At 50.7% G+C, this 17496-nt stretch overlaps 1 protein-coding gene across 2 annotated transcripts in view; it reads left to right on the top strand.

The window, feature by feature from the left end:
- Positions 1 to 17496, top strand: part of LOC140428305 (solute carrier family 12 member 5-like) — a 1013162-nt gene that overhangs the window by 632385 nt on the left and 363281 nt on the right. The window lies entirely within an intron of this gene.

The following is a 17496-nucleotide window of genomic DNA, read 5'->3' as shown; positions in this document are numbered from 1 at the left end:
CGAACAAGAAGTGACTCCAGTGTCACAAGCCTCCACAGAGAGCTCGTGGACAGCCTCCACGATAGAAGCAATGCAAGACTCCAGAGCGCAGTCCTTGCACGAACAAGAAGTGACTCCAGTGTCACAAGCCTCCACAGAGAGCTCGTGGACAGCCTCCACGATAGAAGCAACGCAAGACTCCAATGTGCAGTCCTTGCAGGAACAAGACCATGAGGGTCTAGCAACCTCTCCTGACCAACCAGCGGCAGACGATGCAAGTCTGCCATGCTCACGTGAACAGCAAGAAGGCTATAACAGCCTACCATGCTCCACTACACAGCAGCATGACCATGACGGTCTCTCATGCTACAATGAAGGGCACAGCGCTGAAGACTGTTCAAGCCCAACTGAAGACAAGCCAAAGGAATCGCCTCGTCCAAGCCCGAAGAAAAAAGGTTTATGCGCTGACCTTCAGGATCATTATAGCCGAACAGAGATTAATAATGCTGCACGGCCACAGAAGGATGCTGAGGATTTGCTAACGAAATTAATTGAATGTTTAACTTGCAAGGAGCAGACTGAGAATTGCCAGTGTTTTAGTACGGATCGAAAAAATGGACAAGACATTGATCCTCAGGTAATGGAAATAACACAACCTGAATCATATCTACAGCAGGGACAAATGTCTCCCTTCAACACAACGCCGCAAAATCCCAACTTCGGAGACCAGCAGTTAGTCAGTAATGACTCTTCAAACCTTGAGGGGAACATTAATTGCATTGAACCTATACACACTCCCCTGATTATTGAGCAGAACATTGGAGCAAGAATCCTGAGGACACCGACATCGAGTAGCCAGATAACGAATTTAAAACCCACAGCAGTTTCAAGTGAACCAAGTGTGCTTTCCACTAATGGTGAAGATGCAGATAAGGTCGACCCGATTATCCATTGTACCACACTAACCCCAGTGATTAAGCAGTTATGTATGGGGAGTATAATGTGGGCAATTGAGAACAGTAAAAGAGAGACTGTGACCATGCCAGTCCCAGCAAAATCAGACCCAGAGACCATGAAGGCATGTACATTAGACAAAGATACATATGAGGTACCTGAGAAGAAAAGTGAAACGGAATGTTCTTTGGAAAATAGTACAATGTCGATAGAAACATTGGATCCTATATTCGAGACCATACATATGGGAGAATTTGGGGGTAATAAACAAGGTTCTGCAATGTCTGGGGGAAGATTTAAAATTCCAAAGAAGAAAAGCCCAAATGAAGGACAACGGCAAGACAATGACAGTCCACCGACATGGTGTGCACCACCAGATGAAAACTCTGACAATTTACCCAACCCTAGTGAACAGCAAGCTGCTAATGAGGATCTATCCACGGGATGTGAGACGAGTGACGACAGCATCCCACTTCCCATGCAAAAGGTGCAAGGTGACAGACCTCGCCTAGTGCGTACCGAGGCACTCGACGATCACGGTGGGACCACTGACGACTGCGGTGGCGGCGCACCGCTTCCACCCTCGATGGCTCGACCCTCTCCACTGGTTGGTGAATTCCTGCATGTTCCGACTCCAGAAGTGCAGCTTCAGGGAATCTCGGCTGCCTCCAGTGAACCTGTTGGGACTCCGGACGGGGGGCATCGACGGAAGGCAGACCGGACTCCAGATGGGGAGCAGCCAAGCGCCGACTCTGATTTGCGCACGCCAGACCTTGCTCCGGACGGGCGGTGTCGCGGCCTCGGTGATGGCACGCTCAGGGTGACGGCGAATGCCACGGCGACAGGGAATGGATCGCGTGGCAGTCCCACTGGGTCGGCAGTGGCAACCAGCACCGGCGGTCCAAGATGGACACACCAATTCGCGCCATCGCCAGACGTTGATGCGAGCAAAATTCTCTCTCCAAGGCGACATGCTTCGACGTTTCTCTGCGGAGTCGCCCTTCCGGCACAGCAGGTGGCCGGAACCAGCGTACACGGTCTCGGCCAACTTCCACATCTGGCACAGTCATCGCCTTGCATGATATTAGTGATGGTGCTACTTCGATGGCAACGACCCATCGGCTACAAGATGCCGTCCACCACAAACATAAAAAGAAAAAGACTCCACCTTGTTCCTGGCATGCAGGGCGGATGGATTGGTGCGTAGGCGCAATCAGCGAGCTTTGCGCCGCCTTCCACGCTCGCAACTGAACCGTACGCACACGCCGGATCCTCCACTGGTTCCCAAGGATGACTTCGTGGAGATGCCACGGATCATGCCCCTTCCATCGCCACCAGAACCAAACCACAGCCAAGGCACCACTAACAAAGATGTTGAATGTTATATTTGCACGAATGAAAAAACCAAGCACTGCACGAAGTACAACAAATGGTAAAGTAGAGACTTCGGCAACAGCATCACCTCCAACAGTCCAAGGTGAACCAGTGTGACCCCAAATCTCCACAGCTGAACGGGCTTGAGGACCAGCCCATTCTTGAGGCGGTCACCCATTAGACTGGACTTATAACGCTGTTCATACGTTCAAAAAGTCAAACACTTCTGTATTATAACCTGTTGTTGTTTATTGTTCCAGATATCGTCTGACCAGACCAATGTTCAAGTTTTTTTTTTTCTCTCGCATCCAAGTTTTGTTATGGTACAACCTTGTTAGTGTGACGCACCCGACATCGCCCCATGTAAATAGTTACGTCATATACACACGCTGTACACAACACACACACACACTCTTAGATGCACTCACGACACAATTATATTTATAACCACGTAGGCACATATCTTTGTAAAAAGGGGGGATGTCATGATATTCAAACACACACATCATGATAGACACACCAACAGACAAATCAGAACACACAACACCACAACCAATGACAGAAAGATATAAAAGCACAGACACGACCCCCAGTGGTCAGTATTAGCTGCAGAGGAGGACCAGGACAGATCTGTTACCAAACACACTCAGGGAGACAGCACGTGCAGAGTATCCAGAACGAACTGTATTATAAGAGTTAAAATAAAATAGAGTTGTACCACATACAACTGTGTTGGCTCATCTGTGCACCAGAGCACCCAACACCACAGCTGTTTCTGGTGGACTCTAAAATTTTATCCTCTCCACTTAATCAGGTTTTTTCTACCTGTTCTACAATGTTCTTCCTTCAATCCTTTGGCCTTCTCCCTCCCTTTCAGCAGCCTCGTCAAACTCTTTGCTTTCAACACATCTTACCTTCCAATCTGTTTTTGCCATTCCGATTTTCCCTTCTGCCTGGAATCCACTTCATTTGCTTTCTCGGTGCGTTTTCAAATTTATCTCTGCCCATACAGAGACCAATAGAAATGTCAGAAATATTGCGAGAGCTTCAGGTTGGTTTTAACAATACGATGGTGCATTATATATTTATTTCTGTCCGGTGTACAGAATTTATGGGAAATCAGTCAGATCAGAAATAGGACCACGCAATGAGGCTGAAAATCAAAATCGCTTCTATCTGCAATTTACAATATTCAATGGTATTGTGGCAAGGTGCAGTCACCATATGTTGGTGATTCTCTTGCTGGCTGGACCTCTTCAACTTTCCAGTGGGATTAAATTAGTTGAGATATGTAGGAAATCAAATTTCTCTTGTGTTGGCAGCTGAACCACATTATGTCTCATTCACTTTATCTACAGTTGATCTCATTTGAATTTAACAAGAATCGCTTCTCTGAAAATCCTTTTTGCTAATCTTACATAGTCTGTTGCAGGTTAGAAACTGACAGACAAAAAACAAACACAAAATATCATCGTTAGACATATTACTGACTCTAAATCATTATATAATGAAACCCAAAAGTGTTACTTAGCACCATTTTTTCTATTTTATTTTCCCCTTGATTTCTAATCCCTACCCCATCCTCACTGTCAATTGTATCTACAAAGTTGGGTTCATTAAGATGTCTCTGCTGTGACCTTCTCCTTGGCCAGTACCAGTTATGATTTTTGATAAATCTAGTGGAGTGCTAGTAATGGGTAATATTGGGGAAATCTCCTATCAGCTTGTGGTGAAAGTCAAATGCAAAAGAATTTGGAGTCCATTTAACAGCCAGCCAAATATTTTAAATATTTGAGAAAGCAAAACACAATGGTGTGAGGTACGATACTGTATGTGTGCAAACAGAGAATGCAGGCCCTTTCTGCTCAATCTTTCCTTATAAAAGCAATCCATTGTCCCAGGAATCAATCCAATGAACTGTTGTTTCAACTCCTCCCTCGGATAAGGGAAGCAAAACGTTGCACAGTACTCCGGGTGGAGTCACATTAAAACCCTATATAATTGCAGCAAGACTTCCTCACTCTTATACTCCAAATCCCTTTCAATAAAGGATATCATACTAGCTTTTTGGATCAGAATGTTGAGGATCCAACTAAGGAGCAGGCTATTTTGGAACAATTCTTGTGCAGCGAGAAAGGATTAATTCAGTGTTTTTCCCGGGGCACACTTTTTCACGCACCACTTCTCTTCCAAAATCTGAAACTTCTCCTCTCGTTTGCCAGTACTTCCCTACATATAACACACATAGGCTTTGCATCCTTATTTGCATTGGCACAATTGACAAAACCATACCTCAAGAAATTACCTTTATACTGCTTTGTTCCCGAGTTAAGTTTCATCTTTGTAGGCTGTTAACCAGATTTGACAGAAACCTTTGGATCCTCACTGACTTCAGGTGATGTCCCGGAGGACTGGAAAATTGCCAATGTTGTTCCTTTGTTTAAGAAGGGTAGCAAGGATAGTTCAGTGAACTACATGCTGGTGAGTCTTACGTCAGTGGTAGGGAAATTACTGGAGAGAATTCTTCGAGACAGGATCTACTCCCATTTGGAAGCAAATTAGTGAGAGGCAGCATGGTTTTGTGAAGGGGAGGTCGTGTCTCACTAACTTCATAGAGTTTTTCGAAGAGGTCACAAAGATGATTGATGCAGGTAGGGCAGTGGATGTTGTCTATATGGACTTCAGTAAGGCCTTTGACAAGGTCCCTCATGGTAGACTGGTACAAAAGGTGAAATCACACGGGATCAGGGGTGAGCTGGCAAGGTGGCATACAGAACTGGCTAGGTCATAGAAGGCAGAGAGTAGCAATGGAAGGGTGCTTTTCTAATTGGAGGGCTGTGAATAGTGGTGTTCCGCAGGGATCAGTGCTGGGACCTTTGCTCTTTGTACTATATATAAATGATTTGGAGGAAAATGTAACTGGTCTGATTAGTAAGTTTGCAGAGGACACAAAGGTTGGTGGAATTGCAGATAGCGATGAGGACTGTCAGAGGATACAGCAGGATTTAGATCGTTTGGAGACTTGGGCGGAGAGATGGCAGATGGAGTTTAATCCGGACAAATGTGAGGTAATGCATTTTGGAAGGTCTAATGCAGGTAGGGAATATACAGTGAATGGTAGAACCCTCAAGAGTATTGAAAGTCAGAGAGATCTAGGTGTACAGGTCCACAAGTCACTGAAAGGGGCAACAAAGGTGGAAAAGGTAGTCAAGAAGGCATATGGCATGCTTGCCTTCATTGGCCGGGCCATTGAGTATAAGAATTGGCAAGTCAAGTTGCAGCTGTATAGAACCTTAGTTAGGCCACACTTGGAGTATAGTGTTCAATTCTGGTTGGCACACTACCAGAAGGATGTGGAGGCTTTAGAGAGGGTGCAGAAGAGATTTACCAGGATGTTGCCTGGTATGGAGGGCATTAGCTATGAAGAGCGGTTGAATGAACTCGGTTTGTTCTCACTGGAACGACGGAGGTTGAGGGGCGACCTGATAGAGCTCTACAAAATTATGAGGAGCATAGACAGAGTGGATAGTCAGAGGCTTTTCCCCAGGGTAGAGGGGTCAATTACTAGGGGGCATAGGTTTAAGGTGCGAGGGGCAAGGTTTAGAGGAGATGTATGAGGCAAGTGTTTGTGGCGCACAAAGACTCCGTGAGACAAATAGAGTGAAGTCGATGAGGCTTTATTAAGCGTGTCTGTTCCCCAGCAGCCCGATAGTAAACTGGCCTGCGGGGGAAGGCACCGGCTTCTTATACTTCGCCTTCAGGGCGGAGTATGAGGTCAACGGCCAACCAGGACCCTGGATCTGTCAGCCAATGACATTCGGGCTTCCAGTCCCACATGACCCCAATACATACTACCACATTCACCCCTTGTCAAAAATGAACCCGGCGGGGTGATGCTTCGTATGGTGGTAAGGGTTTACAGTACTGGTCCTGGGAGGATAGAACAGTTACATGGTAGTACCGTATTGGACAGTATCGTCCTGTTACAACTATTTACAGAGGATATAGGAAAAACAAAATGTTCATTGGACAGTCCATCTTTGTTTTACATCGACGCCACGAGTCGGTCGGGCGGTCTGGTCGTCCGTGTCGATCGCCTCGGCCCCGGCGGTGGTGGTGGTGCTTGTACCAGCGTTGTCGCCTCCGGGAGCCGCACGGTTTCAGCTGTCGGTGCAAAGGGGAGGGGGACTGATCCTCCTGGGAAGGGGGCGGTCGCGGGGTGCGGCGGTGGCAGGAAGGGGGGCGGTTGGGTTGATGGTGCCGGGGGGGTGTGCGTGGTGCCGGCGGGCGCCAGATCCCGCAGGGAGACCGTGTCCTGTCGGCCGTCGGGTTACTCCACGTAGGCGTACTGGGGGATTGCATGGAGGAGGTGAACCCTTTCGACCAACGGGTCCGCCTTATGTGCCCGCACGTGCTTTCGGAGCAGGATGGGTCCTGGGGCCGCCAGCCAGGTCGGCAGCGAAGTTCCAGAGGAGGATCTCCTAGGGAAGACAAGGAGACGCTCGTGAGGCGTTTGATTAGTGCTCATACATAATAACGACCGGATGGAATGGAGAGCGTCCGGGAGGACCTCCTGCCACCGTGAAACTGGGAGATCCCTGGACCGTAGGGCCAGTAGGACGGCCTTCCAGACCGTGCCGTTCTCCCTTTCTACTTGCCCGTTCCCCCGGGGGTTGTAGCTGGTCGTCCTGCTTGAAGCTATACCCTTGCTGAGCAGGAACTGGCGCAGCTCGTCACTCATGAAAGAGGACCCCCTGTCGCTGTGGACGTATACGGGGTAACCGAACAGTGTGAATACGCTGTTCAGGGCTTTAATGACTGTGGCCGCGGTCATGTCGGAGCAGGGAATGGCAAAAGGGAAGCGGGAGTATTCGTCCACTACATTAAGGAAATACGCGTTGCGGTCGGTGGAGGGGAGGGGCCCTTTGAAATCGAGACTGAGGCGTTCAAAGGGACGGGAAGCCTTAATCAGGTGCGCTCCATCTGGCCTGAAAAAATGCGGTTTGCATTCTGCGCAGATGTGGCAGTCTCTTGTGACTGTACGGACCTCCTCTAAGGAGTATGGGAGATTGCGGGACTTGATGAAGTGGTAAAACCGAGTGACCCCCGGGTGGCAGAGGTCCTCGTGGAGGGCTTGGAGGCGGTCAATTTGTGCGTTGGCACATGTCCCGCGGGATAGGGCATCAGACGGCTCGTTCAGCTTTCCGGGCCGGTACAAGATCTCATAGTTGAAGGTGGAGAGTTCGATCCTCCACCGCAAGATCTTGTCGTTCTTGATCTTGCCCCGCTGTGCATTATCGAACATGAAGGCTACCGACCGTTGGTCAGTGAGGAGAGTGAATCTCCTGCCGGCCAGGTAATGCCTCCAATGTCGCACAGCTTCCACTATGGCTTGGGCTTCCTTTTCCACTGAGGAGTGGCAGATTTCTGAGGCGTGGAGGGTTCGGGAGAAGAAGGCCACGGGTCTGCCCGCTTGGTTAAGGGTAGCCGCGAGAGCTACGTCAGAGGCGTCGCTCTCGACCTGGAAGGGGAGGGACTCGTCGATGGCGCGCATCGTGGCCTTTGCGATGTCCGCTTTGATGCGGCTGAAAGCCTGGCAAGCCTCTGTCGACAGCGGGAAAGTCGTGGTCTGTATTAGGGGGCGGGCCTTGTCTGCGTACTGGGGGACCCACTGGGCGTAGTATGAAAAGAACCCCAGGCAGCGTTTCAGGGCTTTTGGGCAGTGCGGGAGGGGAAATTCCATGAGTGCGCGCATACGTTCGGGGTCGGGGCCTATTATCCCATTGCGCACTATGTAGCCCAGAATGGCTAGCCGATCGGTGCTAAAAACGCACTTGTCCTCGTTGTACGTGAGGTTCAAGGCTTTGGCAGTCTGGAGGAATTTTTGGAGGTTGGCGTCGTGGTCCTGCTGATCGTGGCCGCAGATGGTTACATTGTCGAGGTACGGGAACGTGGCCCGTAACCCATGTTGATCAACCATTCGGTCCATTTCCCGTTGGAAGACCGAGACGCCGTTTGTGACGCCAAAAGGGACCCTTAGGAAGTGGTATAATCGCCCGTCTGCCTCGAAGGCTGTGTACTTGCGGTCACTTGGGCGGATGGGGAGCTGATGGTAGGCGGACTTGAGGTCCACGGTGGAGAAGACTTTATACTGGGCAATCCGATTGACCATGTCGGATATGCGGGGGAGAGGGTACGCGTCTAATTGTGTGTACCTGTTGATGGTCTGGCTATAGTCAATGACCATCCTTTGTTTCTCCCCTGTCTTCACTACTACCACCTGCGCTCTCCAGGGACTATTGCTGGCCTGGATTATGCCCTCCTTTAGTAGCCGCTGGACTTCGGAGCGAATGAAGGTCCGGTCCTGGGCGCTGTACCATCTGCTCCTAGTGGCGACGGGTTTGCAATCCGGGGTGAGGTTCGCAAACAAGGACGGGGGTTGCACCTTGAGGGTGGCGAGGCCGCAGATAGTGAGTGGGGATATGGGGCCGCCGAATTTAAACGTAAGGCTCTGTAGGTTACATTGAAAATCTAAGCCCAGCAAGGTGGGGGCACAGAGTTGGGGAAGGACGTTAAGTTTGTAGTTTTGAATTCCCTCCCCTGTACCGTTAGGGTAACTATGCAGAATCCCTGGATCTGTACGGAGTGGGATCCTGCAGCTAGGCAAATCTTTTGTGCGCTGGGGAAGGTAGTTAAGGAACAGCGTCTTACCGTGTCGGGATGTATAAAACTTTCCGTGCTCCCGGAGTCGACTAGGCATGGCGTCTCGTGGCCGTTAATTAGGACCGTTGTCGTCGTCGTCTGGAGAGTCCGGGGCCGAGACTGATCGAGTGTAACCGAAGCGAGCCGTGGTTGTAGTAGTGGGGTGGGGTCCGTTGTTGCCGTCCAAGATGGCGTCGGGGATGGACAAAATGGCCACCCCATCCCTCGCCCGTAGCTGAGGGGTCACAAGATGGCGTCGGGGGTGGACAAAATGGCCGCCCCCATGCGTCGTACAGGTCGGGGGCGGTCCAAGATGGCGGGGCCCCTCCTCCCCTCGTGGTGGTCGGGACCCAAAATGGCGGCGTCTGCGGGTCGCACATTGAGTGCTGGGGGGTCTGGGGGGCGCTAGGACCGCGCGGAGTTCCTGCATTGCGAGCGCCCGGGCCGCGGGCGCTAGGACCGCGCGGAGTTCCTTGGCTGTGAGCGCCAGGGCCGCGGGCGCTAGGACCGCGCAGAGCTCCCTCGCCGGGGACAGCGGTGGTCGGGGCCAAGGCCGGCGGGTCAGTACTGCGAGCGCTGGGACCGTGAGGAGGTCCCTCGCCGGGGACGGAGATCGGGGTCCAGGTAAGTTGTATTGCCGGCGGGTCAGGCGTGGGGCGCGGGACGGGGGTGAGGGCCCAGGTCGGCGGCGCTGGCGGGTCAGGCGTGGGGCGCGGGACGGGGGTGAGGGCCCAGGTCGGTGGCGCTGGCGGGTCAGGCGTGGGGCGCGGGACGGGGGCGAGGGCCCAGGTCGGCGGCGCTGGCGGGTCAGGCGTGGGGCACGGGACGGGGGCGAGGGCCCAGGTCGGCGGCGCTGGCGGGTCAGGCGTGGGGCGCGGGACGGGGGTGAGGGCCCAGGTCGGCGGCTCCGGCGGGTCAGTCGTGGGGCCGCGAGCGCTGGCACCGCGCGCAGCTCCCTCGCCGGGGACAGCGGTGGTCGGGGTCAAGGTAGGTGGCGCCGGCGGGTCAGGCGTGGGGCGCGGGACGGGGGTGAGGGTGGCGTTCAGGATGCGAAAAACCCCCTCCTCTCCGTGGAGAGTGTTGGCCGGCACCCAAATCGGGAGCGCCGGCGGCGGGTCGTACATGGGCTGCGGGGAGGGGGGTTGGGGAGCGTAGGCGGCGTGCAGGGCTCCCAGTTCTCCCGGGGCCGCGGTGGTCGGGACCCAAAATGGCGGCGCCTGGGGGTCGCACATGGTGTGCTGGGGGGGTTGGGAGGCACAGACTGCCTGTAGGGCTCCCTGTTCTCCCGGGACGCCGGCGACCACGCGGGACCGGCACACCACCGCATAGTGGCCCTTTTTCCCGCAGCTTTTGCAGATGGCTGCGCGGGCCGGACAGCGTTGTCGGGGGTGCTTCGCCTGGCCGCAGAAATAACAGCGGGCGCCCCCGGTGCGACTCGGCGTTTGGACTGCGCAAGCCTGTGGGGTGTCCGGGGGGGGGGGGTAGGGGGTTTGCCGCGGCGGGTATGTACGGGGCCCAATGGCCTGCCGCGCGGTCGGGGCCGTAGGCGCGGCTATTACGCGCGGCTACGTCCAGCGAGGCTGCCAGGGCCCGTGCCTCTGAGAGTCCTAGTGACTCTTTTTCTAGAAGTCTTTGGCGGATTTGGGAGGATTGTATACCTGCAACAAAAGCATCGCGCATTAACATGTCCGTGTGTTCGTTTGCGTTCACCGACGGGCAGCTGCAGGCTCGTCCCAAAATCAGCAGTGCGGCGTAGAACTCGTCCATCGATTCTCCGGGAGCTTGCCGTCTCGTCGCGAGCTGGTAGCGAGCGTAGATTTGGTTAACTGGGCGAACGTAGAGACTTCTCAGTGCTGTGAAGGCCGTCTGGAAATCGCGGGTGTCTTCAATGAGGGTGAAAATCTCCGTGCTCACCCTCGAGTGCAGGACCTGCAGTTTTTGTTCATCTGAGACTCGGCCTGTGGTCGATGTGATGTAGGCCTCAAAGCAAGTCTGCCAGTGTTTGAAGGCTGCTGCCGCATTCACTGCGTGGGGGCTGATCCTCAGGCATTCTGGAATGATCCTGAACTCCATAGTCCTTTTTAGGCATGCTTAATAAATTGTGGCGCACAAAGACTCCGTGAGACAAATAGAGTGAAGTCGATGAGGCTTTATTAAGCGTGTCTGTTCCCCAGCAGCCCGATAGTAAACTGGCCTGCGGGGGAAGGCACCGGCTTCTTATACTTCGCCTTCAGGGCGGAGTATGAGGTCAACGGCCAACCAGGACCCGGGATCTGTCAGCCAATGACATTAGGGCTTCCAGTCCCACATGACCCCCAATACATACTACCACAGTGTTTTACACAGAGGATAGTGGGTGCCTGGAACTCACTGCCGGAGGAGGTGGTGGAAGCAGGGACGATGGAGACATTTAAGGGGCATCATGACAAATACATGAATAGGATAGGAATAGAAGGATACGGACCCAGGAAGTGTAGAAGATTTTAGTTTAGACGGGCAGCATGGTCGGCACGGGCTTGGAGGGCCGAAGGGCCTGTTCCTGTGCTGAACTATTCTTTGTTCTTTTGTTCTTTGTGGAGTTCCATACAGAGCTAACGCTAGAACTGCTCTGTCCTGCCCTGGACACTCCTTAGCAGCTCTCTCCAGCAGATTCTATTGTGAGATCATGACCAGTAGATATACTGCCTATTTGAGTCTCTGGCCATCTCTTACTTTTAAGAAAATGATCCATCCTCACAGTCCTCTTGTGCAGTCCTCTTGTTAGCCATTAGAAAATGGAAGCAGCTCTGCTCTACGATTTGGCACCAAAAGCACATACATGGAGTGTGCTTGACGTCAGGTGTATGTGCAGGGTGTGTGATGTGCTCTCTGCTGCCGCTTCTGGCCAGAAGACTGCACACAGCCTCATTTTTTTTCATTTAAAAGGCGGCAGCGGCTGCCATTCTCAATGTAAAAGCTGGGAGCAGATGTTGGGTGCTTCTCCTGCGATCGGAACCACTGCCGGAATGCCATGACCAATTGCTCCGCAACCCACTCGACACCTGCCCACGACCCGCACTTTGAAAAGCCCTGGATAAGTTAATAGCCTTCTAAGTAACGGGGCCTCAGGGTAAGAGTGACCGTATTATGATGGAATTTTACATTGAGTTTGAAAGTGATTAGTTTAGTTCAGTTCTTAAGTTCTTAAATCTAAACAAAGTAAGCTATGTGGATATGAGGACCAAGTTGGTTAAGATAGATTCGGAAACTGCATTAAAAGATATGGGCCGGAATTCTCCGGCCATTAAGATTCTTATTGTTCCCACCAGCTGCACATTCCTGCCCATAGGTTTCCCAGCGGCGTGGAGTGGCTTCAATGGGAAATTGAATTGAGAAGTAGCGGAAGATATATTACACCACCAGTGAACTGCGCACTGCCGAGAAACACACGGCTGAAGGACCGGAGGACTCAGCTCGTGATCACTGACAAACAATGGCCAGCATTTAAAGAATTGACACATTTCTTGCAACAAACAAACATTAAATTAAGGCACAAAAAAGACACATCAAGTGGTCCAACTGTAGTGATCAAGAGGAGATACTTATAGTAATAGATCAAAGGCAGGGGCTCATAATGTTGAGAAACTAAGATTCAGCAAAGAAGGACAACAAATTAATAAGGAAAGAGAAAGGAGAGAAAGGAAAACAAGAGAGTAGACTAAGAAGAGACTTAGGGCGCAATTCAGCAGACCATTTTTAAAGTCCACTGAACGGTGTGTCAGGTGCCCTTACAGTGCCACTGTGCACCATGGCAGTGCAAGGCGTCACTGCAAGGGTGGCAGTGCTAACGTGCCCAGGTGCCAGGAGGAGTTCCAGGGTGCCACCCTGCCCAATGCCCAATCACCCAAATCTCAACTCCCCAGCAAGACCCCCCCCCCCCCCCCCCCGCAAGGTTCCATCACCACTGGCTCATGACTTTGTGAACAAGTACCAAATAGCGCCCAGTTGAGGTCTCACTGCGGAGGCCAGTGAATCCCGGGTCCCGCGTGTATTGGGCAAGCAGATATTTAAATATGCCTAATGGTTCATTAAATATGCGCATTTGGATCACGCCCAGTGAGAGAGAGATCCAGATCACGATGCCTCACGAGATTCCGTTGAATCTCGCAAGACGTTTTGAGCGTCGCGAATCTTGCGAGAGGCCTCTCACGATATTCGACGGCCACTCACCTGACACCAAGTTGGGCTCAACAAGGCAACTGTATCATGTCCATAAAAACAGACATGATGGGCTGGATTCTCCGCCCCCACTCCAAACGCGATTTTACGACAGGATCGGGCACGACGCCACTACCGCGATTCTCCGGTACCCGGAGGATCGCTCACGTGCGAATTACGCTGTGCGGCTGGGGGGCCATTGTCAGAGGCCCTCCCAGCAATGCTCCGGTCCCGACCAGCCGAATTCCCGACGGCGTGGTTCTAACCCCGTCTGGCCAGTTGGGACTCACGGTGAGTCTGCGGCCGCCCTGGTGGGAGGGATCAAATATCGGGGGTGGTGCCTTATGGGTGGCCAGGGCGGCGATCGGGCAGGATAGATCGAGCCGCGCGGGGCAAATCGTTGGGACCTTCTTTGTTGGCCAGGCCCGCCAGCTGAATCCGCCATCGCATTCGGCACGGCCGCTGCAGGCTGCCGCCGTGCGCATGCACGGACTCGCAGCCGGAAGTGCTGGGGCCCGTATCTACAGCTGAAGCTGCGAGAAGCACTCCGGGGCCCTGCCAGCCCCTTCAAGATAGGTGAATAGCTGTAATTGTTTTTGTGGAAAGTCTGCCGTGAAACGCCAGCTTTTTACGCCGGCATGGGGACATAGCCCCATTTTTGGAGAATCCAGCCCGATGTTTTCTCTAGGAATGCAAATTGGAAGAGCTCAGTGAAAGTAAATATGGGTCAATTTGATGAGTAGACAGGTGAAATTATAATGGAGAATAAGGAAATGGCAGAGACGTTAAACAAATACAGAATCCGTCTTCATGATTGAAGACACAAAAAATGTGTAGAAATAATGTGGAGCCAAGAATCTAGTGGAGAATGAGAGACTTAAAGAAATCAGTTAAAGTGAAGAAACAGTCAGGAAAAACTAATGGGGCAAAGTGATGACAAACCCCTGGGCTTGATCTTTTAGATCTGAGGCATTGAAAAAGAGTCAGCTCTCAAGATAAGGGATGCATTGCGTAATACTTTTGACAAAGCCAACCTTCCAATTACAAACCCCACTTATCGTCGTAACGAAAAGGGTTGCTGCTGCAGCTTACACCACAATTGTCTAAGCACTATTAGGATGCCGGTCTGGATTGGAAGAGCAAATTTAAGGTCCTACCATACATTACCTATTGGACGGCTACCGCTGCTTATTAGAGGAATTCATATTCCACAAAGTTCAGTGCGCGATCTTTTGACGATTCCCCGTGTCTTTTGTGGCTATCATAGCACATTTAACCTAACATCAGTAGTATGAAAAATGCTAGAATCTAATACGACGGACATAATAACAGAGCACTTAGAAAATTCTAATATGATCAAGTAGAGACAACACAGATTTATACAAGGAAAATGTTTTTAACAAATCTGTTAGGAGAGTTGAAGATGTAACTAGTGTCATGTGAGAGTACTTTTAAGACAAGGATGTTTAAGCAATGTACCTTTAAGAAAACAGTGATGTCAGAGAGTGGTTGGAGCTGAGGTCAGATCAGCCATTTTTCAGTTTAGTTTTGCAGTTTTGTTTGAAAAGCAGCTTGTGTGTGTCTGTGTTTTGCAGTGAGCTGGATCTCTACCATGAAAGACTATCTCTGGATCATTTGGGTGATTTAAAGTAAAACCTTTAACCTGATGTGATTTTGTTTGAAGGTGTTAAGTCTCTTGGAAGTTTGAAGGAACATTCTAAGGAATTATTTACTGTTGCAATATTTTCTGAGTTATCTTTGAAGTGTTAAGAGATCCAATGTTTATTTAAGATGTTAAGTTGAGTTCATGGAATAAACAGTGTTTTGTGTTAAAAACCCACGTGTCCATAATTGTAATACCACACCTAGGGAAAAAGCTGTGTGCTAGGAAAAGCAACAAATCCATTAAAGGGAGAGGTTGGTTGAACTGCATGATACATTTTGGGGTTCTGGAAATGCCTCGCCCATAACACTAGTAAGATGGATAAAGGATGCTGCCCCATGGCGCCGAGGTCCCAGGTTCGATCCCGACTCTGGGTCACTGTCCGTGTGGAGTTTGCACATTCTCCCCATGTCTGTGTGGGTTTCAGCCCCACAACCCAAAGATGTGCAGGTTAGGTGGCTTGGCCACGCTAAATTGCCCCTTAATTCGAAAAAATGAATTGGGTACTTTAAATTTATAAAAATTTAAAAAAATAAAAGATGGATAAAGGAGAATTAGTTATGTTGTATGTGGATTTTTAAAAATGATTCAAGAAAGTGCCACTCAACAAGTTAATGCAAAATTAGGACTCATGCGATTGGGCGTAATATGCAGCATGGATTAAATATTATTTCATGCAATCATAGAATCATGGAATTTACAGTGCAGAAGCAGGCCATTCAGCCCATTAAGTCTGCACCAGCCCTTAGAAAGAGCACCCTACCTAAGCCCACACCTCCACACTCTCCCCGTAACCCAGTAACCCCACCTAACCTTTTTGGACACTATGGGCAATTTATCATCGCCAATCCACCTAACCTGCACATCTTTGGACTGTGGGAGGAAACCGCAGCACCCGCAGGAAACCCACGCAGTCACGGGGAGAACGTGCAGACTCCGCACAGACAGTGACCCAAGGCGAGAATCGAACCTGGGACCTGGAGCTGTGAAGCAACTGTGCTAACCACTGTGCTGCCATGCTGCCCACTTTGCTATCGTGCTGCCCACGAACAGGCAGCAAACAAATTGTTGCAATAAATGGGATATCTTTGCGTTGCAGGCTATAATTAGCAGGGCATTGCAAGATCAGTACTTGAACCTCACCTATGTACAATCTATATTAATTACTCAGATGAGGGAACTTAGTGTAATGTATCCAAGGTTCGCCGGTGATACAAAGTTCATTAGAAATAAAAAGATTTAAAGAGGCTACTGACGGACATATACAGATTGGATGAGTGGGCAAGAACACGGCAGATGGAATACAATGTGGTGAAGTGTGCAAGTAAATTAAAAAGCAGAATACTTTTTGAATGTGAGACTGAGAAATGTTTGTATTCAGGGAACCTAAGTGTTCTCGTACATGAATTACAGGAATCTGATATGCAGGGACAATAAGCAATTAGGAAGCTAAATGACCTAACATATGTTAGCTGTTAAAAAAGTATTGGTGGGCGGCATGTGGCTCTGTGGTTAGCACTGGGACTGTGGCGATGAGGACCCGGGTTCGAATCCCGACCCTGGGTCACTGTCCATGTGGAGTTTGCACATTCTCCCCATGTCTGCGCGGGTTTCACACACACAACCCAAAGATGTGCAGGTTAGGTGGATTGGCCACGCTAAATTGCCCCTTAATTGGAAAAAAAATAATTGGTACTATTTTTTAAAAAGTATTGGTGTACAAGAGTAAAGATGTCTTACTACCATTATGCAGGGCATTGGGGAGGCCACACTTGGAATCCTGGGTGCAGTTTGTCTGCTTGTCTCAGAGGGATTGCAACCAATGTTCAGCAATCTGACTCCTGGAATGATTGTTCCACAAGGAAATATTGAATAGGCTGGGTCTGTATTCTCTGGAGTTCAAAAGAACGAGAACACCACTGTGTTTACTTGCAGGCTCCCAGGAGGATTGCTCATTCAAAGGCAGTCAGTGCCGGATCATGGACCCAACACCAGGAAAGGGGGGGGGGGGGTGGGGGGGGGGGGGTGGGGGGGGGCACTGTGAGCCACATGCCTGCCCTTGATGCTGACACATGTCCTCCCACATGACACCAACCACACAACCCCGACCTGACCTGTGCCTGGGTCCTTCCTTGATCTGAAGCCATAGCTGGGTGTAGTCCCAGTATCAGACACCACCTTCCTGGTAGCGCTACTGAGTACTGAAAAGCTACCAGCCTCTGATTGGGCGCTGCCTGCCTCTGACTAGATGGTAGTTCTAGGCGGTGGGACTTCTACCCTGGGAGGCCTTGATTCTGGGGATGGTCTTCCACTGACTTGTCAAGGGATAGAGTGGCATTAGATGCTGCAGGCCTTCCTGAAAAGAGGCGACGTGTGCCTCAGGACCTCCATCACCTCCACAAAAATGCATCCTATAGAGGAGAAATATTAAAGGGTCAACTAGTCTTACAGAAATAAGTATCTATCAGGGTTCTAGAATTTGATAAACTATCAATGAAGAAAGTCACAGGAGATAGACCAGAATATGTGTTTGTCAGAATGCTAGAACTTAATAAGACACATCACTATCTATGAGCAATGCTGCAGGAGATGTTATGATGTGGAGATGCCGGTGTTGGACTGGGGTG

Source organism: Scyliorhinus torazame, chromosome 8, assembly GCF_047496885.1.
Source record: "Scyliorhinus torazame isolate Kashiwa2021f chromosome 8, sScyTor2.1, whole genome shotgun sequence".
NCBI classification, from domain to species: domain Eukaryota; kingdom Metazoa; phylum Chordata; class Chondrichthyes; order Carcharhiniformes; family Scyliorhinidae; genus Scyliorhinus; species Scyliorhinus torazame.
The sequence above is the reverse complement of the archived record's forward strand: the minus strand, read 5'-3'. Positions and strand labels throughout refer to the sequence as shown.